Genomic DNA, 24584 nt, shown 5'->3' on the forward strand with positions numbered 1-24584 from the left:
TACCACAACCCTGTAGAGTAGTATCATTGTTAGGGATTATGGTGAACACCTGTTGTTTTTGCCAGTCCATTGTTTTGTTTTGTTTTTTTTCTGGTACCTTCTGCTTCCTTTAGGGGATCACTCTTTATTCACCAAAGTCCGTGTATTTTGTCTGAGGCTGATCCCACCCACTGGCTCTGGGGGTCTAGACCCAAACCTAGCCAGTGAGGGCACGTCATCTTTGATCGGTTTTGGGGTGACCACACTGGGCCAATCAGAGCAAATGGGAGTCAGCTCCTGAACTTTGGCGGGAGTTTTCTTTTTGTTGGTGATGCAAAGCTCTAGGAAATGCTGCTGATTGTCTCTGCCTGTCTTTGCGGAAGGCTGCTCTGAGAATGGAACCGCTACAGGGGAAGTAGAGCTGAAGAAGAGGCAGGGAGCAGGGCCCTGATGACAGTGTCTGTGCACCTGGGTCCAGTGGCACTCTAGGTCCCGGAAGCCTGGACTTCTCGATTCATTTTTTGCTAATTAATTTGCTTTTGCCTAATCTACTTTGAATTGGGTTTTTATCGTTTTGTTACGTATCATTCAAGTTATTGCTCTGCATCATCAAAGGAAATCTGGTTCATGTCATTGCCTTCATCATTGTCAACCTTAGCGACTGCTTATTAATTGGGGGTTCTGTAGACAAAAGAAGCATCTAGCCCCAGAGATTTCATATTTTGTTATGGGGTGGCAGGGCGTGGTGGTGGAGTGAGTGCTGATAATAACAGTATAAGGCATTGTGGACTAAAAATTGCACTTGAAACCACCCTTCCTCTTTCCCTTCCTTCTCCTCAATCTCTCTCTCTCATTGGAAAGGGTACAGAGGAGTCTAGAGAAATGACAGAAGTGGGGAAGTAGGAGGAAGAAGTGGTGTTTGGAGATGTTGTCTATTGGGAAGGAAACAGGACTCCATGTGAAATGCACATTAGGCAATATCAAATGTGACCCTGGGTATTTGATGAGAGGTCAGAAATGATGCAGCTTTTAGGTGTTACCCACAGAGGTGAAAGATGAATTTTCAGAAGCTTATACCGTGAAGGGAGAGCAGGGTACTAGCACTGAGCCGTGGAAGAGACGACTAGTCAGCATCAGCATCATTCAAGGGAAAACTCACGCAGAAAATTTACTTGAGAACACGGGATAGGTGTGTCTTCAGGTATATACATTGATTTTCAGAAAATGCAGACTCTTGTTAAAGTAACAAAATGTATTATTCCTCCATACCTCATTAATTTCTTTGTCAGCTGGAAAAAATGTATTTAGGGCAAAATGCCTCCAGCGATTTTGACCACAGTAGATAGTTGTCATTTGAAAATAATTTCAGAGTGTCAGAGAATTAAATAATGTTTATGCGTAATTTTGACTAAATTTGGAATCGGAACAAAATGCCCACTCAAATGATAAGACTGAAGTGTTATTGTAGAGCAGAGCCTTGTCAACTTTGTGTGTAAGTCAAGGGTCTTTTAACTATTTTGAGAAGTCTGCAGGCTAGAAAGCACATCACATGAGAAGATGGTACACTGATTGGAACTACTACTGGAAATTCATATGTAAGGATTTTGTTTTTTCCTGGCTTCGTGGAGCCAATGTTTATTATTATTTTTTTAATGTTTATTTAATTTTGAGAGAGAGAGAGAGAGCACGCGTGCGCACACAAGTGGGGGAAGGGCAGAGAGAGAGGAGACACAGAATCCGAAGCAGGCTCCAGGCTCTGAGCTGTCGGCACAGAGCCCGACGCGGGGCTCGAACTCACGAACCCTGCCATCATGACCTGAGCCAAAGTCACACATACGCTTAAGTGACTGAGCCACCCAGGCTCCTGGGAACCAACCCTTATTTATCTAGGATGAGAGAGAAAAAAGAAAGCAGGGGGCATATCACATTCCTAAGAGTGTGTGTACTGAAATGCAAATATCCTGGACAATAGTAGTAGACAGATTTTGAGCCCACTTGATTTTTGAAGCATTTCCCTACTTTTCCTTAAGTAAGCCCTGCCCTCCAGGTCACAGGCTCTTTGTACATATTTATTGAGGCTGAGGCTGATGATGACGTCAGTCCTTTTTCAACAAAGTCCCCTGAAGATAAAGCTCAGATTGGCTATGTAGAGTTTCAGACCAGATCCAGAGCTGAGCACCACTCCGAGGGCATGGACCCACCCAGGAGTGCAGCTGACATTTGAGACGGGATGTTCTTCATAATGCAGAACTGTCCCTTCACTGCAGGATGGTTGGCATCCCTGACCCCTGCATTAAATGTTTGCAACACCCCCCATTCACTCTGACAACCATATCACCATCCGCATTTCCAAATGCCCTCCAAAGGGTACTGTCTCCCTTTCTTAGGCTAGGGGATTGCCTCTTTGGGTCTGAAAACATTAGCTCTGGAGAACTTGGAGGGTTAAGTGTTAAAAGATAAACTGAGGCACGTTAAACGTTTTTTAAGAGTTTATTTGAGCACAAATTGACCTGAATGGGATGCAGCACCAAACCAGAAGTCGTCAAGAGTGCTTGGAGGAAAGGAGCTGAGGGTGTATGTGCTGGGGGGCTTATATAGAAAAAGTGCAGAAGCAAAGAAAGGAAATTATTTGGTTGGCTGTAGCTTACAGCCTAGTTGGCTGTTTGTGGTTGGTTGTCCTTAGGGTTTGATTTCATAACCTTGGGGCATTTACAGACTCAGGATCTGGTCTCTTTCCATAGACTGCCATTGGACTAGAGCCACCTCAGTCTAACGGCCTGCTTGTCTAATTAATTTAACATGAGAGACCTACATGCCTAATCCAACCTCACTCCACCATCCATTTCTGCTCTTGACATGTTTCTTTCATCTCTTTGGTTGTCAAGCAGAAATAACAGATCTGTTGGGATCTCATTCATGACTGTCATCACCTGACTTTCTTACTAAATTACATACAAACGATATAGGCCTGTACATTAGAGTTAAGACTTTGGAGTCATTCCCTGGGAAGGAAAAGTTCCAGAAATCCAGAAACCTGGGAAGTGGTGTGGAGCCAAAAAGACAAAGGAAAGAATGAAACTGGACCACTTTCTTACACATACACAAAAATAAATTCAAAATGAATGAAAAACCTAAATGTGAGACAGGAAGCCATCACAATCCTAGAGAAGAAAATAGGCAACAACCTCTTCAATCTTGGCCACAGCAGCTTCTTCTTACCTGACGTGTCTCTGAAGGCAAGGGAAATGAAATAAAAAATGAACTATTGGGACCTCATCAGGATAAAATCTTCTGCAGAGCAAAGAAAACAATCAACAAAACTAAAAGGCAACCAATGGAATGGGAGAAGATATTTGCAAATGACATATTGGATAAAGGATTAGTATCCAAAATCCATAAAGAACTTACCAAATTCAACACCCAAAAAACAAATAATCCAATGAAGATATGGGTAGAAGACATGAATAGACACTTTTCCAAAGAAGACATCCAGGTGGGCAATAGACACAGGAAAAGATGCTCAACATCACTCATCATCAGGGAAATACAAATCTAAACCACACTGAGATACCACCTCACACTGGTCAGAGTGGCTAAAATGAACAAATCAGGGAACAACACATGTTGGCGAGGATGTGGAGAAGAGGGAACCCTCTTGCACTGTTGATGGGAATGCAAACTGGTGCAGCCGCTCTGGGAAACAGTGTGGAGGTTCCTCAGAAAATTAAAAATAGAACTACCCTATGACCCAGCAATAGCACTGCTAGGAATTTACCCAAGGGATACAGGATTACTGATGCATAGGGGCACTTGTATCCCAATGTTTATAGCAGCACTCTCAACAATAGCCAAATTATGGAAAGAGCCCAAATGTCCATCAACTGATAAATGGATAAAGAAGATGTGGTGCACATACACACACACACACACACACACACACACACACACAGGAATACTACTTGGCAATGGAAAAGAATGAAGTCTTTCCATTTGCAACAACATGGATGGAACTGGATGATATTATGCTAAGTGAAATAAGTCAGTCAGAGAAAGACAGATATCATATGTTTTCACTGATATGTGAAATTTGAGAAACTTAACAAAAGACCAAAGGGGAAGGGAAGGAAAAATGAGATACAGAGAGAGAGGAAAACCATAAGAGACTCTTAAATACAGAGAACAAACTGAGGGTTGGTGGAGGTGGGGAAAATGGGTGATGGGCATTGAGGAGGGCACTTGTTGGGACGAGCACTGTATGTAAGTGATGAATGATGGGATTCTACTCCTGAAGCCAAGACTACACCATATGTTAGCTAACTTGACAATAAATTAAAACAAAACAAAACAAAAAAAGAGTAGCAGTCCTTCCTTGGAGCAAACACATGGCTTGTGAAACCCTTCTTGGGGTGGAGGTGTGGTGGGAAGATGACCTTGGTCTGTGACCCACTTTGCACTTGCCTTTGCACCTGAGGCGCTCAGCCAGAAGCCTCTCCCTGCATCTGTCAGACATATGACACTCCAGCTGCACCCCTGCCCTGACTGTGCCTGTTCCCAGTTGTCCTGTTTTATTTGTTGTTGATCCCAGTGCCTGAGGCCCTAATGTGCAGAAACTGTCATGGCTAGGCTGTTGTATTTCTGAGAAAAAACATTTAAAGGATTTTTTAGAGCGGTAACAGAACTTGGCTTCCGTGGGGAAACACGTGGGATGTCACAGTATAGGCCTGCTATCCTAAGAGCATTAAGTCGTGGTTTCTACAATGTTTGCAAGGCCACACGGCTGTCCACACCACTTTCAAGTACACCTAGATCATAACGCCAACCTGGGCAGCTGCTTTAAGGTGCCTTGTAACTGCTTCCTTGGATATAATAATGTATCTGGAATGGAGCGACCACTCAGCCCTCAGAAATATAATTATTTGGGCCACCAAAAGCAATGTAGAGGGTTCTTGATGGTCTGTAGAAACTTGGAGAATGTAGTGTAATGATAAAAAAGAGAACAGTCATTGGCATTCTGGATTCAAGTCATAGATTTTCTCTACTGGCTAGGTGACCTTGGGAAAGTTACTTACCCTCTCTTATCCTACCATTCTCAGATATGAAATAGGAATGATAATAATATAACAGGCGCTTGTGACAGAGGGTTGTTGAGAGCATTACATGAAGTAAAGTAAGTGGAGAATTTTGCCCATTCCTGGCATGTTGTTGGGCATGTATTTATTACTCAACACATTGTAATTATTGTGATGAATATCTCCGTAGAAAGAAGAGTAGGCATTTGAGAAAATAAAGCTTTTGTGGGAGAGAACGTAAGGGGAGAGGTGAGGCCAAAGAAGTAAAAACGCTGTTTACAATTACAAATTAATTTTATTAATATTAACAAAATATTGTTATATTTTGTCATATAGTTTCAGACAAAATTAGGAACATAGGAAAAAAGCAAAAAAAAAAAAATTGTGGTGATATATATGGAGTTAATTGAAGGAAAAGGCATTGCTTTAAGAAGCAAGAATTGGGAGGGGCGCCTGGATGGCGCAGTCGGTTAAGCGTCCGACTTCAGCCAGGTCACGATCTCGCGGTCCGTGAGTTCGAGCCCTGTGTCAGGCTCTGGGCTGATGGCTCAGAGCCTGGAGCCTGTTTCCGATTCTGTGTCTCCCTCTCTCTCTGCCCCTCCCCCGTTCATGCTCTGTCTCTCTCTGTCCCCCCCCCCAAAAAAAATAAATAAACGTTGAAAAAAAAAATTAAAAAAAAAAAAAAAAAAAAAAAAAAGAAGCAAGAATTGGGAAGCCTTTGAGTTGAGATGGTAGAATTTATAGCCGGTCTCCTTGCCCACCAAGAAGCCCTGTTAATCCAGATTCCTTCCAGAACTAAGAGATTTCTTACATTCCTCTGGGGGCAGTGGAGTGGCCTGGCCAGCAGCAGCCCCATTTATGGGCAGAGCCTCCAAAGCCCCCAGATTGAACTGCACATAACAAAGCTGCCTTCTGGACAGGCGCGAAAAGATCAGGGTTTGCCTCTTTCAAAGGGCAGGAGACAGTGGGCAGTGGAGGGTTAATACAGAAATGCATGCGGCTGGACTTGATTTTAACATAAAAGAAAAACCCGCTGACAGTTGTATTTCCTGTTGGAAAGCCCTGTGGGTGGGTGGGGTCTGAGGGTTCCTAAGAATGAATGACAGATATGAGATGTGCAGCACGTAGCCGGGCATCGAGGAGGTAAGGAGCTGTCGGATTAAAACTCACCTACCATCCACTGAGCCCCATTCCTCCTTCAGGGCCCTCTCTGGTCTCCTGTCTTCCAAGAAGCATTATTAATGTCACCCATACCAGAGATGATGATAAGACTATATTAACTACAGTAATGACCATTCATTTCAAAGCCAGCAGGTGCTAGGCCCCATGCTAAGAGCTTACCACATATCTGTTTCTTAACAACCCAATCCTAGAAACAGTCCAACATGCTTTACGCATATCCTCTCTAATTCTTACAACAAGCAACATAGGTTTTACGATCCTTGTCTTACAGACGAGAAAGTGCACTTAGAGAGGTTGTAGTGTGCCTAGGGCCACATGGCCTGCTGCAGACAGAGCTGGCGTTTGGACCCTGACCTTCTCGAGGTCAAGGGTCTTCTTGTGTCCATCATGCCCCTCACAACATGACCCCTTAGCCCATTGTTCTGCAGAAGGTTCTCAGCAAATACTAATTTCTTAAGTGATCCAAATTCATGTTTGCCGTCTACACCCAGGAGTGGTACTATGAGATGTGCCTTTGTGTGTACGTCCTAGGAGTAGCAGGAAAAAGAATGTGGGTGCAGTCTCTGAAGGCGCTCGGGCACCAGCACCCACCTGCCCTGGGCTGGCAGCAGCCAGGCTGCCCCCTCTAACCCTGCTCTTCCACGTATCAGAGGATGCCAGGATTTAGAGCTGGAACTGGCCCCACAGACTGGCTGGCCCTGACCCCTTTGTTTTATAGATATTGCCATCCACAAATCTATAGGTCTACAGCCTTGATGAGTGAGGCCCAGAGAGGTTGAGTGAGTTCACTAAGGTCACACAGCTAGGAAGAGGCAGGGCTAGAACATGAACGCAGGCCACCTCTTAAACCTGCATCCAGCCCCCTTTCCATAATACACCAACAAGACATAGTGTGAGGGCATGTGAGAGCAGAAGGGGTCTTTGCTTGGCTGACCATGGTGATGCCAAATCCTCCCTGGAGCTGAGATAGAGTGACACAGAGCACTCGCTTGCCCGCCATGATCTGCCCAGCCATCACTTACAAGCAGCCCCGGGTGCCTCTGTGGGGCAGGCAGGGAATCTGCCTGTCTGGACCATTTTGTCTGCGAAGAGTCAGGCCTTAGGGTAAGGTTTATTTTCTTAGAGTATAATTCTGCATGCTCCCTTAAAGACCCATCGTGATGTTCACCCAAACAGGCTGAAAATTTGTGGTAGTTGTCTCTAGACTATATTTGGTTTGCTTTGCTTATCTCAGCTTTCAACTGTTATCCCTGTCTGAACACTCCAGGATGAACTATAGGTATGGACATCGTGGTTAATTATTTTATTTTATTATTTTTTTTAATTTTTTTAAACGTTTATTTATTTTTGAGACAGAGAGAGACAGAGCATGAATGGGGGAGGGTCAGAGAGAGGGAGACACAGAATCTGAAACAGGCTCCAGGCTCTGAGCTGTCAGCACAGAGCCCGACGCGGGGCTCAAACTCACAGATCACAAGATCATGACCTGAGCTGAAGTCAGATGCTTAACTGACTGAGCCACCCAGGTGCCCCGTGGTTAATTATTTTAAAACGTGCAATTGAAAATAATTTTATTGGGGCGCCTGGGTGGCGCAGTCGGTTGAGCGTCCTACTTCAGCCAGGTCACGATCTCGCGGTCCGTGAGTTCGAGCCCCGCGTCGGGCTCTGGGCTGATGGCTCAGAGCCTGGAGCCTGTTTCAGATTCTGTGTCTCCCTCTCTCTCTGCCCCTCCCCGTTCATGCTCTGTCTCTCTCTGTCCCAAAAATAAATAAACGTTGAAAAAAAAAAAAAAGAAAATAATTTTATTGGAGGAAGAGACTTTTTCATGGTCTGTACCAAGTTTCATGAATTCACTGCTTTTTCTTTCCTGAAGGAAATTGTCCTCCACAATGGAAGATCAAAGATCAGCACATTCTTGGGTATATGTTAGTTGCAAGGCCCTGTGGAAAATTACTAAGTACTGTGAGAATTAGCCTCTGCCCTCAAGGGATGTACAGTTTAGTTGTAGAAACATAGTAATAAAGGTGGCAGATATTGAATACTTCCCAGGGGCCAAGTCCAGCGGGGACTGTGACCCTCCTGGACTATACCATCTGCGACATTTGAAGCCATTTCCTAGCAAACTTTTAGTTCCTGGGCAGAGGGGTCTGACTAGCCTCCCTTCCCACCCGTCCCCCTCCACTTCCATTTGGTGCTTCCTTGGCCAAGAACACGAGGGCGCTACCTGTGTGAGTTGGTCAGGTTGGTCTGCAGCCAGAGAGTGTGGGGGCTGGCCACGTCCCAGCAACACCACACCCAGATCTGCACACCCTCCACATTTCTCCGCATTGCTCGGGGAGAGGAGGTAAGCCTGCTTGGCATGACTCAGGCCACGGAAGTGAAAAGCCCAGACGCGGTGGTTCGTCAGTTTCTCCCAGGTCTTAGTCCACGCTTACTAACCCGGCAGCATGTGTAGACTCTGAGACCTCAAGGCAGTAACGGGGAGTCTCTGGGGACCAGCTGTCTGAGACCTGTGGGTGACAAATATCATTTGATTTCATTTCCAGGGCCGGCAGGTTTTTTTCCTCTTTCCTTCTTTATGAGGGGATTTTTCAGTAGGGTTATATGAAACAGCACCCCTCAAGCTTGTTTCCAAGCTCAGATCTAAGCAGGAGTTTTCAACATCTTCCTGGTTCTCTCCAGTTATGGGCAAGAAACAAATGCCATAACCAAATTTTATGACATTGTGGGAGCAGTGTCCAGGGTGAGCCTTGTAGAAATGGCACGTAAAGGGGCCCTGAACATCCTGTTTGCAGTTATAGGGACAGGGCAACGTTCGCTTTACGGCTTGGCCTTGTGCCCTGGAGGCCAGGCCTAGATCCAAGCTTCTCCTCTGAAGACGACCTCACAGTTCTCACCCAAGGAGTCCTAGGCCGCTCATGAGCCCTGCGGTAGAAGTTGACTCCTCCAGTGCTAGAGAGAAATGGGATGGCCCAGTGCCTGAACGGTTTCTCCTTAGCGGCTTCAGATGAATGGAAAGTCAAAGAGCCCTTCTCTCTCATGAGGTGTGTGTGGGGGGTGTCTTTGAAGAGCCCCTCTCAGTGAGCTTCCCTGGGGGCGCTCTGCCTAGTACAGCACTTATCAGGAACCTACTGAACACCACACCTGTGCCAGGCACCATAGAAGGAAGGATGGATGTGCCTTAGTTGTGTCCCCGAGGGCCTCAAAGCCTGTGGTTGCTGAGATAGACATAATTACTAACCCAAGATGGCGGTAAGAGCCCACTCCTCCCATATTCATTGCGGTCTGCTCTTCTCCTGGATTTGGGCTTGATAGAATCATAAAGGAAGCACTGTCTCTTCAATGTTCCCTCTTTTTTTCCCCTCATTTTTATTTGTTTGAGAGAGAGAGAATGAACGGGGGAGAGGGACAGAGGGAGAGAGAGAGAATCTTAGGCAGGCTCCATGCTCAGTGTGGAGTCTGATGTGGGCTCAATCCCATGACCCTGAGATCATGACCTGAACTGAAATCAAGGGTTGGACGCTCAACTGACTGAGCCACCCAGAAGCCCCTCCTCTTTCTTTCTAACACTGATCATCCCTCTGCGGGTTTAAGTGGGCTGACAAGGGAAGGAAGCACATTCAAAGTGCATTGAGCGAGCAGGTTACCACACTCTCATTCCTACTGGGGGGCGTCTGGGAAATGGTGTGGAGTCTGCCTGGCCTTGCCCCCTCCCCATCCCATGCACGGGGCCAGGAAGCTGGGAAAGGTGCCTGCCAGTTCTCTCCATCCCTGGTGGGGGGCAAGCCCGGCCTGCCCTGCCTGGAGGCCGAGCACCTTCCCGCAGAGAAATCCCTCAGGCAGGTTCACAGAGAGCACAGGCCCGTGGAAGGGGGAACATGGCTGGATGTGGCTGAGGCATCCCAGTGGCTGCCTCACCCACCCAGGCCTGGGCCTGGAGATGCCGCACGGAGATGGAGGCCAAACATTCTGAGGCTGAGAGGAACCCCAGCTGGCTGCGTGGGAATGGCCAAATTAATACCCAACCCCGGCAAGAGGAATGGAGCCCCACTGGTGTTGACCTCTCAGCCTCTTCCCAGCAGGGGAAGCGGGGGCAGACGTGTTGTCTCCTACAGCTCTCTGTCTTTATGAAAATGTAGGTGCTCAGGGATGTGGGTTTGAATTAACCTCACACATACATAATGATGCTTCCTCGGTCCTTGGCTGGCCTGACCACAAGCTCAGAGTGTCACCTGCACAATTCTTACACCAACTCAACACACAGCTTTTGTGGGGTGGTGGTGGGGGCAGCTGCTGGGTAGGAAGGTTCTGGTTCCTGCTTTTCAGCATCATGTAAATGTTCTGAGACCAGGGACTGATCCTGGACCTTCTGGAAGTTGCTCCACATCCTGAGTATCGGGGTGGGTTCAGTGTTCGTGCCTGCCTGTCAGAGGGAAGTTTCTGTGACGGTGAAACGGGTCTGTGAGATGCCCAGTATGGCTGTCATGAGCCAGCTTCCTGGGAACAGCAGTGAGCCATCCTGCCTGGCTCCCCCATCCAGACTCGACAGGGGCTAGCAAAACCCTCAGTCTGCATGGGGGGGGGGGCTACACTTGGCCCAAGTTCACTTGGGAAGTGACTGGGCCTGCTCCTGCATGCCAAGGAGCTTATTAGTATTTATGAGCTGTTTATTAGCCTTGAAGGAAATCAGCCCAAACCCTGGCGGGAAGGGAGGGCTGAGGAGGGAAGCTGTCTTCACCTCAGCGCCCCAGCTTTTGTTTGTATAAATAGCTGGGTGCTTGGCCAGCTGCCCTCCTGCTGGTGGAGTCTGTGAAGCCCCGATGCCCCGTGCGCGCACCCACTGAGGCCTGGGGCTGGCAGGCAGATGGGGACCTGGGACAAACCAGCAGCTCCTCCTTCCCCAGGCTCTGAATGTGGGGAAGGAAACATTCAGGTGTAAGGCCCCTTCATCCTCACACTAAGGATAGATTGAAACCTGCCAGGTGTCTTTCCAACGCTGTCTCACTTTTCAACTGCATCACACCTGAGTTTTTTAATCAGGAGCGCTCACGGGGCAAAGGAAAGGTAAGTTTTCCCCTGTTGACCAATCACTCGCTCCGTGGTTGGGCCTCTGCTCTAGAGCAGAGCAGGCGGACCAGCCGAGGGACCTTTCTGAGGTGAGTCTCCTCCAGCTCAGAGATCACGAGCACTTACATCCAGCCCGACCTGCCGAGGCCGTGATGCCATTCTTCTTCAGGCCAACATAGCCTCTTTAGTTTGAGAAGGGAGCAGCCGCTGACCAGAAAAACCGGTCATTCTCCAAAGATCCTGCCTGGCAAGAAAGCAGTTAGTGTTCGACCTCAAATTCTGTATCAGATTCAGGGGGCCACACCCAGCAAAGCCCAAGCATTTTCCTCCTCTGCTGGGAATCTGGGCCTCTCTGGTGCAGCTTGGGCTGCCTGAGAGTGGTCTATTTTTAAAGGGTATAGGAGCCTTCCGGAGAACTCATTCCAGGGAGAGAGCCGGTGCAGTGAGCCAAGCTGGGAGCAGAGCGTTAGGTGTTAGAGGCCAGGCATGATTCTATCCTCAGCCTGGCTTCTCAGACTTGTTACTGGGCCACAGCGAGACAAGGGTTGGGAGTAAACCACAAGTTTAAAAAAAAAATTCTAGCCCCGTCCCACCACTCACAGAGTGACTTCAGGCAAGTTACCTAACCCTTCAAGGGCGGCCCCCTCTAGCAAATAGCCGTATATGTGTGGTTCCTAGCTCAGAGAGTTACTATGAAGTCGTGTGAGTTCGTGCTTGCAAACTGCTTCGAATATTGTAAGTGCAAAATATTGGGTGAAATGAAACCCAAAGCATCTGTAAGATTACGGGCCCAGGTAGCACTACTTTGGGACTCTACCAGTGCATGAGGAAGGGAATGGAGCACTTTCTCACCTCTTTCCACAGACCACTCACTTCTCCAGCGCGTGAGAGAGCAGCACTCAGAACAGTAACTGTGCATCCAAGGTGCCCCCCACCCCCACCAAGCGAGCACCCCCTGGGGACACAGACCCCTGGGACTGAGAGGTGGTTACTGGGAGGAAGCCTTGTAGGAGCAGGTGAGAGGGTACAAGCGGGTACACGTTACTGTTAATGTGGGCTCTTCCACACCCTGTAACCAGCGAGGCCTGAGGAGCTGGGTCACAGGCAGAAGCCCTAGGCGCCACCCAGAGTCACAATTTCTTAGCAGCCTGAAGTTCAGAGAATGGGAAGGGATGTTTCCTGGTAGGGGCCTAAGGCTCATGGGCCTAGCTTCTCTCCACCCCAGCTATTAGTTTATGGTATTTAGTAAAACTCTTTGGTTCTTTTCTCACTTCTGTGGTGCTGAAATCTAACTCTCACAATCCCCACTCACAGAGAGCTGCGTTTCAGATCCTCTGTGTTAATCATTGGGGTGGTTGTTAAAACTGACCAAGAAGATTTCTAGAAAGGGCATCACCAAAAGACAGGATTTTTGAAAAGCAGCTGGAACCGGAAGTTAAGCCCGAAAATGGAGGCCCATGCTCTATTGGACAACAGGAGTGCTTGGAGCCCCTCATTCTAAGGAAGGGCCAGACCACTCACTCCACGCTTAACAAGAGGCTGACTCCCTGTAACCTTCACCCCACTCCCTTCCACAATATAATTAGAGACCTGCGGAAGGAGAGAGAAAGAGGGCAAGTTTCGGCCAGTGCAGTGTTCACGGGGAAGGTTACTTCCTCCCCGAAGTGAGGTGGAGAGCCAGATGTGCTCTAAGACTGAGGGGCCATCTGCGTGGATCAGAACGTGGCAGGACTCAGAAAGTTCTTGCGGGAGGGAGCACAACTGATGTTCCTGTCGTTCCCAGGCACCCATAAAACTTTTAGGTCAAAACCTCGAGATTTCCCAAGGCAGAAGGCCTGTGGGAGCAGCCTGGGCAGAGGGCTGCGGAGGCCGCTTGGTAATTGCTTGACAACAAGCCAAGTGGCCAAGTGAGGCAATACCCACCCAGAGAAGAGGTTAACGGCACAGACTAATGCTGGCCAGACGGAGGTATGGCTGTCGCCAAGGGGGCCTCAGTTCCGGGGCTTTCTCAGGGAGAGAGGGAAGGAGAGGCTTACGCTGGATCTGAGATTGGAATTTTGACCCAGACTGGGCTGGATGGGCAAAGGTGGTGACTGGAGGAGATGCACCTTATTATATTTGTTTCCCACTTAGTTGAGGCTCCTCAAACTGTTTTTGCAGCCATGAATTCTAGGGGCTTTAAGGACATATTTTCTTCTTGAAACACACGATCTGGAGAAACCCAGAAAACGGAGCAAGAATGGAGGCCTTGTTTGCAGCAGAGTTCTGAAAACGCTGAAGCATTCCTCAACGCCCTGACACCTGTTTCTCAACCGGCTAACACATAGCATATTAGTTTCCTATTGCTACTGTATCAAGTTACCGCGGACTTAGCGACTGACTATAACAACTTTATCACCTTATGGTTCTGTAGGCTAAAAGTCCAACATGGGTTTCATTGCGCTGAAATCAAGATGTCAGCAGAGTTACACGGAGTCCTCACATGACATCACTTCAACCTCTCCCCTTGCCTTTCTCTTCCATTGTTAAGCACCCTTGATGTTATATCAGGCTCGCCTAGATAATCCGGGCTAATCTCTCAATCTTAGAGTGAATTGGTTAGCAACCTTAATTTCATCTGTAATCTGTAATCTTGTTTCCCCTTTGTCATGCGAGCTAACATAGTCACAGGTTCTGGGGATGACGACGTGGACAACTTTGGGGGGGATCATTATTCTCCTAACACATGTGACTTATGTATTACTGAATTCAGTTTAATTAAAAATACACGTGAGTCCCAGGTCACCCAAGCTAAGATTCAGCCACATTCCATCGCCTTGCCTCCGGGGGTTGGGGGAGGCTTACTGTGAACTGGGAGGCTGTGGCCAAGGGACTGCTGGACTTTCGTCATGTCTGGAAGGCCCCACAAAAGGCATTCAATCCCTCTTAGGCCCCGAGCAGGGGCGACTGGAGGAGCACGTGCCCTGCATTCACCCCTAGAGGTAAAGGGGCTCTGAACCCCCCTCCGAGCTGCCACACGTGTGCATCAGCTGACACCAGGACTTACTCTTTCCACTGATAAGCATCTTCTGCAGTAAGTGCCCGAATTTCAAAATTCCAGGCAGTTTTAACCGGTTTCTGGTGCTGGAGATGCTGCCGACTTTGGGAACAAGGAAGGAGGTGAATGTTGTCACAGCGTTCCTGAGCATTGAGGCTCACCTTTCTCCGGGTGGAATCTTCTGGTTAAAGGCTGCATTGGTACAGGTGTGGAGGAGGAGGGAGCTAGAGCCGACCCCTCCTGACCTGCCTGGAGGGTTGGTGGTGGAAGGGCTCTGCAGACACTGGGGCTCCAGCACCATTAACTGTGCTTACTGGGATGGGGAAGCATGCATCTCGTACAACTTTTCTGTGTATCGCAGCACTGGTGTCTAGTCCCTCGCTTCCCAGCTTGAGATGCACCAGCAGCTCTTGTACCGCCTCTAGATATAAAAATGAGGATCGGCCCCCATGCTAAGAGCTGGTTCCCTGGGCCCTATAGGTGTCCTGGGAGTAGAAAGAGGCTTTTGTGCAGCTTCACTTCTCACGTTTCCATCAGTCACTTGGGTACTCACCCTCATTAGTGGGCCCCCACAGTTTAGGTTGGCCCTGGGGCAAGGGCAGGCACAGGTCCAGCAAAGCTCCTGGGACAGGAGAATGTTTCTGCTAGTGCTCCCCATCCCCCATCCCATCACCAGGGCACCTTGAGGGCACCCCAAACCTTCCTTCAGGCCACCCTCAGGGTTGGTGTCCAGGCAGCTGAGGCCCCTGGCCCTGGAGCACTGCTCCCCCCCACCCCACACCCCCTTCAGTTCTTGGGCACAATGACTCTCATTGTCTCTCTTCTCTTATGCAATAAAGCTTAACAGCTTGTTGGAAAGAACACGATGGCCTGTTAAGTCAGAAAATCAAGCGTAAAAACTTATTTACTCTCTTGGAGAGTGGAAAGGGTCCAGTCCTCTCTTAGAAACACAAAACCGCTGGGACCTTGACACAACTCTTTTCCAGGAGCATTCATTCCTTTAAGATGAGGTCACTTTCCCCCAGGGATGGTCCAAAGTCTCTACCTTGGAAACACAAAAATCCACAAATCCGCTCTCTAAACACGTTTTCTAGAATGAACATTATTACTATCATAATGGGAACAATAATCACCTGTATTTCTGAATGTTTGAATAGCAAGGCCTTGCAGATCGAAGCCAAATGCAGTCACGTTTCCAAATTGGTAGGAGCGGTTTCTTTCGTTTGGATGTGGAGCCCTAGCCTTGCATCATGATTTTGTCACAGTTATTTGAGGGGTGAAAAAACAGGACGTTTCCTACCCCAGAAAGACCTCTGGATTAAGTCCAAAGACCTGGTTGCTGATTCCAGCCCTTTTACTGACTTGAATTTGAGACTCCGTTTCTTTGGTCAGGCATGGAAACCTCGTAACACTGCCTGCCCACCTGTGACAAGCCAGGGAGGGGGGGCAGTGCATGCATATTGCAGGCTCCCGGTGGCCCTGCGTCATTATTAGGTGGCCCTGGAGAGGGGAAGTGGTGGATAATTCCTGAGATTTTAGTGATTCTATAGGCAAGGGTAGCAGAAAGCATCCTGCTTACAACCCCTGCCACCCCCAAGCGCAGCATCTGAAGGACTCCCTCGGCAGAGATTGTGACAGCAGCCACAATGGCAGAATCAGCCAAGGAGAAGCAGGGGCTGGGAGAGGGGGCCAGAGGAGGTCAGACTTGCTGTCACTTCCCTTGTGGTGTCGGTGAGAGCGCTGCCCAACCTGGAAGTGAGGCAGGGCAAGACCCACTTCCAGGACAGAGTTCTAGCAGAGTCCTTTAGGAGACCTCAAGGCTGGGATTCTCCCCCTTGTCGGCATGTCCCCAGGCCCAAGCTGTGGCCCCAGGAGAGCCGTGCTGCCCGCCACAGAAGCTGTCATAACCCTACGCTCCAAGACTTTGCCTCTAATCCTATCTTTTTAAAAGATTTTATTGTTTTTGAGTAATCTGTACATCCAACGTAACCCAACCCTTTTCAACCTCGAGATCAAGGGTCACACACTCTATGGGGCCCCTGGGTAGCTCAGTCAGTTAAGGGTCCCACTCTTGATTTTGGCTCAAGTCATGATCTCACTGTTGTGGGGCCATATCTGGTCCATGGAGCCGATTTGAGATTCCCTCTCTGCCCCTCCCCAACTTGCACTCTTGCGCGCTCTCTCTCTCTCTCTTAACTACCAGTTGCCCAAATCTGCATTTGTGCCAGCGGGCTCTTTCACCCATCTCCCAGTTCAGATCTGGGGAAGGATGCGTAAGTTGTGCTTCCTTTAGGCAGCCAGAGGTGCTGAGAAATTAACATATGCCCTGCATATGCTCAACTGGACTCTGGAATTAGCCTTACAAACATTCCAGCAACCTGGCCCTTGGGTGGAATACATTTTCCAGACGGTTTTATACCTTTCCCCAGAGTTTCCCTTTAGGTGGAAGCTTTAGTAGCTCACCATGGTAGCTGATTTCTTGGCTTCCTTTCCTTCCCTGGATCCCTTTCTCACTCCCCTGCAAGTATTAGCCGCACTGGCCAAAAAAACTATTTCCGCTTGAGTCTTTGTCTCAGGATCTGCTTCTGGGAGAACTCAAACCAAAAGAGGTACAAATAAACAAAAATGAATAGGAACTGGTAAAATGCTTGACACATTACAAATATTCAAATAAACATTTGTTCCTTTGAAGAGACAACAACGCAAAATCTATTCTCAAGGCTTATCCCAGAGCTGAGTGCATAGTAGACATTCAATAAAAGCTTGGAGAGTGGGGAAGACAGCCTAGTCAAGTATAGGCTAGGTAATCACCTGGTAAGGATATTATAGAGAGGTTGAAGAATCACCAGCTAAGTGGGTAAGACAGCCTTTGAAAATCCATACGTTCAGAGCTCTATGGGTGTGACTGTTGCCACAGCAGTGGTGGGGAGCCTCCCAGGTGCTAAGAATGGGATTTTTGGTTAGCCTGTCTCATTTTCCTATTGAATTTCCCACAAGCATTATTTTAAACAGCTTTATTGAGGTATAATTTATATATCAGAGTATTCGCCACTTTCAGAGTTGTAAAACTATTACAACTTTTCAATTCCGGAATATTTTCATCACTAACCACCCCCCCAAAAAAAACGGTGCCCCATTGTTGCTCCTTCCAGCCCCTGGCAAGCACTGTCCTATTGTCTGCTTCTGTAGATTTGCCTATTCTGGATACATCATATAAATGGAATCGTGTAATGTGTGGTCTTTGTGGATGGATTCTTTCACTTGGCATAACATGCTCAAGGGTCATCGATTGTTGTAACATGAATCAGTGCTTCATTCCTTTTGATTGCCAAATAGTATTCCATTGCATGTATATGCATCCTTCGTTTATCCATTCCTTACTTGATGAATATTGGGTTATTCCCACCTCCTGGCTATTATGACTAATACTGCTATGAATGTTCATGTACAAGTTTTTGCACATTTAAATGTTTTCATGTGTGTATGTATACACACACTCCTAGGAGTAGAAATGCCGGGTCATGTGGTAGCTCCGTGTTGAACTCTTTGAGCACTATTTTACATACCTACCAGCAGTGAAGGAGGGTTCCAATTCCTCACTATTCTTGTTATTAGCTGTCTTTTATAGCCATCCTAGGCTGTACAGAGTGACATCTTATTATTGTTTTGACTTATATTTCCCTAATGCTTAATGATGTTGAATATCTTTTCACATGCTTATTAAGCATGTGTTCATCTTATTATGAGAAATGGCTATTCAAATCCTTTACCATTTTAAAGTTGTGTTTGTTTTGCCTTTTTTATAGTTTAATGTATTTTCATAGAAATCTTACAGGAACAGCATAGAAGACAGACAACATTAAAAGCATGGACTTGCATGTAGGACAACTCAGAAAAGTATAGTGAATGTGTTTTTTGTCTTTTTATTCTTGAGTTGTTAAGTACTCTTTATATATTCTGGATACTGGACCCGTATCAGATATATAATTTGCTAATATTTTCTCCCGTGCTGTGGCTTTTCTTTTTAGTTTCTTCATGGTGTCATTTGAAGCACAGAAGTTTTCAATTTTGAGGAAATCCAACCTGTATATTTTTTGCCTTTGGCTGCTTGTGCTTTTGGTGTCACACGTAAGAAATTGTTGCCCAATTCAAGGTCGTGACAATTTATACCTCTATTTTCTTCTAAGAGTTTTATAGCGTTAGTTCTTATATTTAGGTCTTTGGTCCATTTTGAATTAATTTTGATACATGAGGTGAGCTAGGAGTCCAACATCATTCTTTTGCATGGTGATATCCACTTGTCCCAGAACTATTTGTTACAAAGCAAAGAACTATAGAATTGTCTTAGCACCCTTGTCGAAATTAGTTGACCACAAATATAAGAATTTCTTTCTACATTCTCAATTCTACTCTACTGATCTATATATCTTTATTCTAGTGTTACAATATCTTGATTCCTATACTTTGCAATTTTTTTCAAAAATTTTTTTAATGTTTTATTTATTTTTGAGAAAGAGAGAGGGAGGGAGGGAGGGAGAGAGAAAGAGAGCAAGAGACAGGACAAGCAGGGGAGGGGCAGAGAGAGAGAGGGAGACACAAAACCTAAAGCAGGCTCCAGGCTGTCAACACAGAGCCTGACACAGGACTTGAACTCACAAACTGTGAGATCATGACCTAATCTGAAGTCAGACATTTAACTGACTAAGCCACCAGGTACCCCTGAAATTTTGAAATCAGGGAGTATAAGTCTTCTAACTTTGTTTTTGTAAGATTGTTTTGGCTATTCTGGGTCCCTTGCATTTATATGTACATTTTAGTATCAGTTTGTCAATTTCTCTAAAAAAAAGTCAGCTTTTTGATAGGGATTGTGTGTGATCTGTGAATCAGTTTAGGGAATGTGGCCATCTTAACAGTGTTAAGTCATTCAGTCTACAGACATGGGATATCTCCCTATGTATTTAGGTCTTCAGTTTTCTCAACAACGTGTTTTAATTTTCAGCGTGCCAGTATTGCACTTCTGTTGTTAAATTTGTTTCTAAGTATTTTATTCTTTTTGATACTATGGCAAATGAAAATCTTAATTTCATTTTTGGTTTTTCATTGTTAGTGTATAGAAATACAGTTGTTTCTTTTTATGATCCCACAAAATTTTAAAGTCTGTTTTTTTCCCTTCAAAATCAAGAGTTATCATATCCAAGAAATATTTTGTCCATCTTAAGGCATGGGATTCTTTGAGGCCCGCCACAAAGCACCAAAAGCTGGCTGCTGTCCTTGAGAGAAAACTGGGAAAGAAAATCTTGATGTCGGGAAGTAAAGTATGTGATTTATTTAGTCCAGATAAGGCAGGTTCACATAGCCACGAACTTTAAAAAATAAGAAGTCCTTGAGCATAGAATATGGCTCTGGGGGTGCTACAAATAGGTTACAAAGTGAAAGGTTAAACTCAAAGAGCCAATAGTATTATGAGGGCAGGAGAAATGCATGGTAACATAAAACACATAAGAAGCCTCCTAGAGAAACCAGGTATGCATTCTCGTACCAACTTTGGCATTAGCTATGAAATACCACGAAATCATCCAGTCTGCTCCTCCAAATTTACAGATGAGAAGACTCAGTATGATGTGCTATATAGGAGAAAAAGCAAAGGGTTTAGAGAGAAGTGACTGAGTCATCACTATCAGGAGACCTTGGGAGAGGCTCCTTAGCTCCTGTCCACCTCAGTTCTTCATCTGTAAAAGGAGAAAAATGTTGCCTGCTTTGTAGGGTGATTGTAAGGAATCAGTGATTGAGTGAGTCACCAGTCTTTCCTAGCACCATGTGCCAGGCACTGTGATCGGTGCTGGGGACAAAGTGGAGAACAAAAGGGACACAGTGCACGACCACCAAAGAGCAGATTTAGGGTGATGCTTAAAGGGCACAAGGCTCAGCATGGTTTTTCTCTGGCTCATTGTAAGTTTCAGTTAAATTTCCCAAGGGCAGGGCCCCATTGCATTTATGTCTAAATCTGGAGTGCCAAGCACATGCCTGACATCTTGTAGTTACTCAATAAGTTTGTTGAATTAAACAAATTTTCTTTTCTTACCCCAACGCAAAGGAGGACTTCAGACACTGAAGGGGAGAAGAGCGTTTTCCTGGCAAGGGCAGAGTGTTTCAGGAGGAGGTGACGACAGGCATGGAGATTGGAAAGAGAGGTGCTGGGCCAAAGGAAAAGGTACGTGATCGGTTGAACCACAGCTTATTTTATTTCTAAAAGAAAGATATCTCATGATAAATTAAAACAAAAACAGAAGAGCCTTTCTGGTCCTCTCTCCCTTTCTGGTAACATCTACATGTGAATGTATTTCCTCATCAAATGCATCAGTTATTCTTAAACATGTAGGCTAAGTTTTAAAAGGAGTAACTGTGGTGTGTGTTAGCATCACTCTGAGAAAAAAAATGCAAGGAGTTCTGTGCATACTACCACAAGTTTGAGCCCATCCAAACTGGGATGATAAGAATTCTGAGGGCAGGGCGCCTGGGTGCCTCAGTCGGTTGAGCCTCTGACTTGGGCTCAGGTCATGAACTTGCGGTTGGTGAGTTTGAGCCCTACATCGGGCTCTGTGCTGATGACTCAGAGCCTGGAGCCCACTTCTGATTCTGTGTCTCCCTCTCCCTCTGTTCCTCCTCTGCTCGCACTTGCTTTCTCTCTCTTTCAAAAATAAAGATTTAAAAAATTAAAAAAAAAAAAAAAGAATTCTGAGGGCAACATGGCTACAGGCAGGAGGAAATAACATCATGCTCTGGATCAGGAGCCCAGGCCCCTGTGAATCACTGTAGATTTCTGCATGGGGAGGGCCCCTCATTCTTCTTGCCAGGTCCACAATAGCTTGAGGAGTGCAGAACTGCTGGGAGGGAGCAGACGGAGTGGGAACCAGGCTGGGACCACTGAGGCAACGGATCACCGTGAGCCATGCGTCAGGCATTACACAGAGCCAGCCAGGTCCCCGGTCCTTCCTTGCCTTATGAAGTCAGCCCTTTATAGACTTTATGAATGAGAGCAAAGAAGAGTCAATGTTGAAAGTGATCCTCAGGTGGAAATCCAGACACTTGGATTCTAGGTCTGGCTCTGCTTCCCACTGTCGGTATGATCTTGATGGAGTCACCTCAGTTCTCTGAGCATCGGTTCCCTCAGTTGTAAAATGAGAAGTTGGCAGTAGGTCAGACGTGGCAAATACCCAAGAGGCAGGCCCCTGTACTCTGTCTCATCCATGGCAGACATTACCGGTCAATCACCCCTCACTTCCTTCCCACCCAGCCGCCTGTAACTCCTTCACAGACCAGCGTTATGTGGAGCCTACACCAGGCACGTGGTGCTGGAGCACAAGACATGACCTCCTTGCCTTCCTTTACCTGAAGTTATGTGATTCTAAATCCTGTATGGACTTGTCCAGGCTTCCTACTAAAGTTGTCATGAGGCAGAAAACTAATGAGTCCATAAAGTCAAGAAATAGCCTGACGTGGCTCAGCGTAATGCAAACTGTACTATTATTTATGCAGAGTGCTCGCAATACTGCTATCACACAAGGCTTTCCAGTTGCTGATGGAAGGGGCCTACCTACTGAGCTTGGTCAAAGATGGACCCTGGGGGTGGAGATTGAGTAGCCGGGCAGAAACAGAGAAAAGGATTTTGAAAGATTTTTTTTTTTTTTTTTCGGAAATATAAACTTCCAGTGCTATGCCAGAATGAATTCCATGCGGTGCCAGAACTGTTAGGGCAGCGTTGCTAGGAAATTAGCAGCTGTTAGTCTGGATGAGTTTCGACAGGAATGTGTCATTCGTGCAATGCAAACAGAGAGGGCTTTGAAGTGGATGGAGCTGGTCTCTGTCAAGTGCTATTTAAGGAAGCGTAGCACAGGGCTCTTGAGACAGAGCCAAGGTGGAGAATCTTTCCCAAGGTGATCCAATTCCTGGGGCTGGACGGCGTGCGGTCACCTTGCATCCGCCAGGCTTGGCATTGCTCTGCCTCACCACCGCTGCCTGGCTTTCCCTGCTGGGCCTGGCTGCTGGTGCCTGGGACCAGAGCAACTGCTGAACTGGAAGGAAGGTGATAGATACCTCTTTAGAAAGGAGCCCCGGGGGGCGCCTGGGTGGCGCAGTCGGTTAAGCGTCCGACTTCAGCCAGGTCACGATCTCGCGGTCCGTGAGTTCGAGCCCCGTGTCGGGCTCTGGGCTGATGGCTCAGAGCCTGGAGCCTGTTTCCGATTCTGTGTCTCCCTCTCTCTCTGCCCCTCCCCCGTTCATGCTCTGTCTCTCTCTGTCCCAAAAATAAATAAACGTTGAAAAAAAAAAATTAAAAAAAAAAAATAAAAAAAAAAGAAATGAGCCCCGGAAAAATAAGATAAAAACAGAGAGGGAGGCAAGCCGTAAGAGACCCTTAAATACAGGGAACAAACTGAGGGTTGCTGGAGGGATGTTGGGTGGGGGGATGGGCTAAATGGGGGCTGGGCATAAAGGGAGGACGCTTGTTGGAATGAGCACTGGGTGTTATATGTAAGTGATGAATCACTCCTGAAACCAATACTACACGGTACGTTAACTAACTTGAATATAAATAAATTAATTAAAAAACAAAAACAAAACCAGAAAAACCAGAAATGAGCCTTAGAAAGCTAACTCACCCCCCAAAATTCAGCCTTTGGAACTGTGAATTGGACACCTTAGGAGTACCCCTACTCATCTCCAGCTTCACCTCTGATGTGTCTTAACGATTTATTTGTTTAGAATCTTTCTCCTTTCTCTCTCCTTTCTCACTCCATGAGGGTGTGGAGTTTTGTCTGGTTTGCTCATAGCTGCTTCTTTGGTACCTGGAACAGTCTCTGGAACACAATAGGCGCCAAAAAGTGTTTGTTAAATGACCAAATCCATTTATCTCTTCAATATTTTGTTCATCCAGAAACTGGATTTGTTTCAGCTAAGGAAACTTCTGTTGAATCTGAATGTCTGGAATTATTCCTGGGGTTTGGGTTTGGGATCCAGGAGGGAGTTTGAAAGGAAAGAAGGTTCCCACGGAACCTTGGAGAAAGAGACAATATAACAATAGCCTCCTTCATGTATCACTTCTTAGCCTGCCGCCGTGTGGTCACTGCGCCTCAAACAGCCCTCGGAAGTAAACGAGCAAAATAAGTAAACTTAGTTCAGGTTTTCAGAGGAAGAGATGGAGGTTCAAAGAAAGTCCAGTAGAACCTTGGATTGAGAGTGATTTGTTCTGTGAGTGTTCTGCACGGTGAGCAAATATTTCTAACAAATTTTAACTTGATAAATGAGTGATGTCTTGAAATATGAGTAGTATGTGATGGCATCACATGACCCCAGCTGAGCCAATGGTTCTTGAAATTCGGTTGGACGAACAAGTTTGGATTACAGACATGTTTCCAGAACGAATTATGCTCGCAAATCAAGGTTTTACTGTAATTTGCCCGAAAACACATGTCTACAACGTGGTAAAGCCCAGGCCTTTAGAAAATATACAAGTGCCTCCCTCAGCTGCTGGCCACCAGCCCTTCTTTCTTGCACCGTCTGTCCAGCTAGCTGCTTTCCAGAGGGGCAAAGCTGTTCTAATGACCAGGGTCTGACAGAAGTCCCTCGGAGAGTAGAGTATCGTGTAAATGACTGCAGACTTGCCTGTTTGTTTGATCGGCCTTGGTTCGAGATTTCTACTACTGTGAGCTCTAAAAAGCAGACTAATTCACTGCGATTCTTACTCATAGGATGAGAGAATGTGTGTCAGAGAGGAGAGAGATGTTCAGGTTTGGAATCAGATTTCCCAAATAACTAAGGTGGGAATCCTGGGTAGGATCAGAGTCAGCTGGCTCTGTTTTAGGGAACCCTTGGTTTGCACTACAAAATCAAATTTGTTTCCAATCAAGTTTAGGCTTAGAGATCTTAGTGATGTACCCCTGTTCCAGGCCACCAGACAGCCCTCTAATCTGCAAACTGCAGGCTGGAAACACCGAAAATCTTCTGACTGAGCAACTGAAGATTCCAAATTAACCTCCCAGCAGTCTGGAAACATCCTCTGTGTGAGATGGTTGGCCTGAGATCTTTCTGAAGGAAGTTTAAATTCTGGTCCTGAGAAAGTACCATTGATCTGTGTGTATTACAGGATCACTGGATGTCCAGGGCAGTGGCATTGGCCTGCCTAGCGTAATGGGGTGAGAGAAGTCGGGGTTTCACTGCAAATAAATATCCTCCAAGCAAATATTTAAATAATA

At 46.5% G+C, this 24584-nt stretch overlaps 1 protein-coding gene across 18 annotated transcripts in view; it reads left to right on the top strand.

Moving 5' to 3' along the window:
* Positions 1–24584, top strand: part of SLC44A3 (solute carrier family 44 member 3) — a 328287-nt gene that overhangs the window by 50197 nt on the left and 253506 nt on the right. For all 18 annotated transcript variants that reach the window (XR_006712487.1, XR_006712475.1, XR_006712476.1 and 15 more), the window contains one exon: positions 20429–20545. The gene's annotated coding sequence lies outside the window, so the exon portion shown is untranslated. The remainder of the gene's footprint in view (positions 1–20428; positions 20546–24584) is intronic.

This window comes from Leopardus geoffroyi, chromosome C1 (assembly GCF_018350155.1).
Source record: "Leopardus geoffroyi isolate Oge1 chromosome C1, O.geoffroyi_Oge1_pat1.0, whole genome shotgun sequence".
In the NCBI taxonomy this organism is placed as follows: Eukaryota; Metazoa; Chordata; class Mammalia; order Carnivora; family Felidae; genus Leopardus; species Leopardus geoffroyi.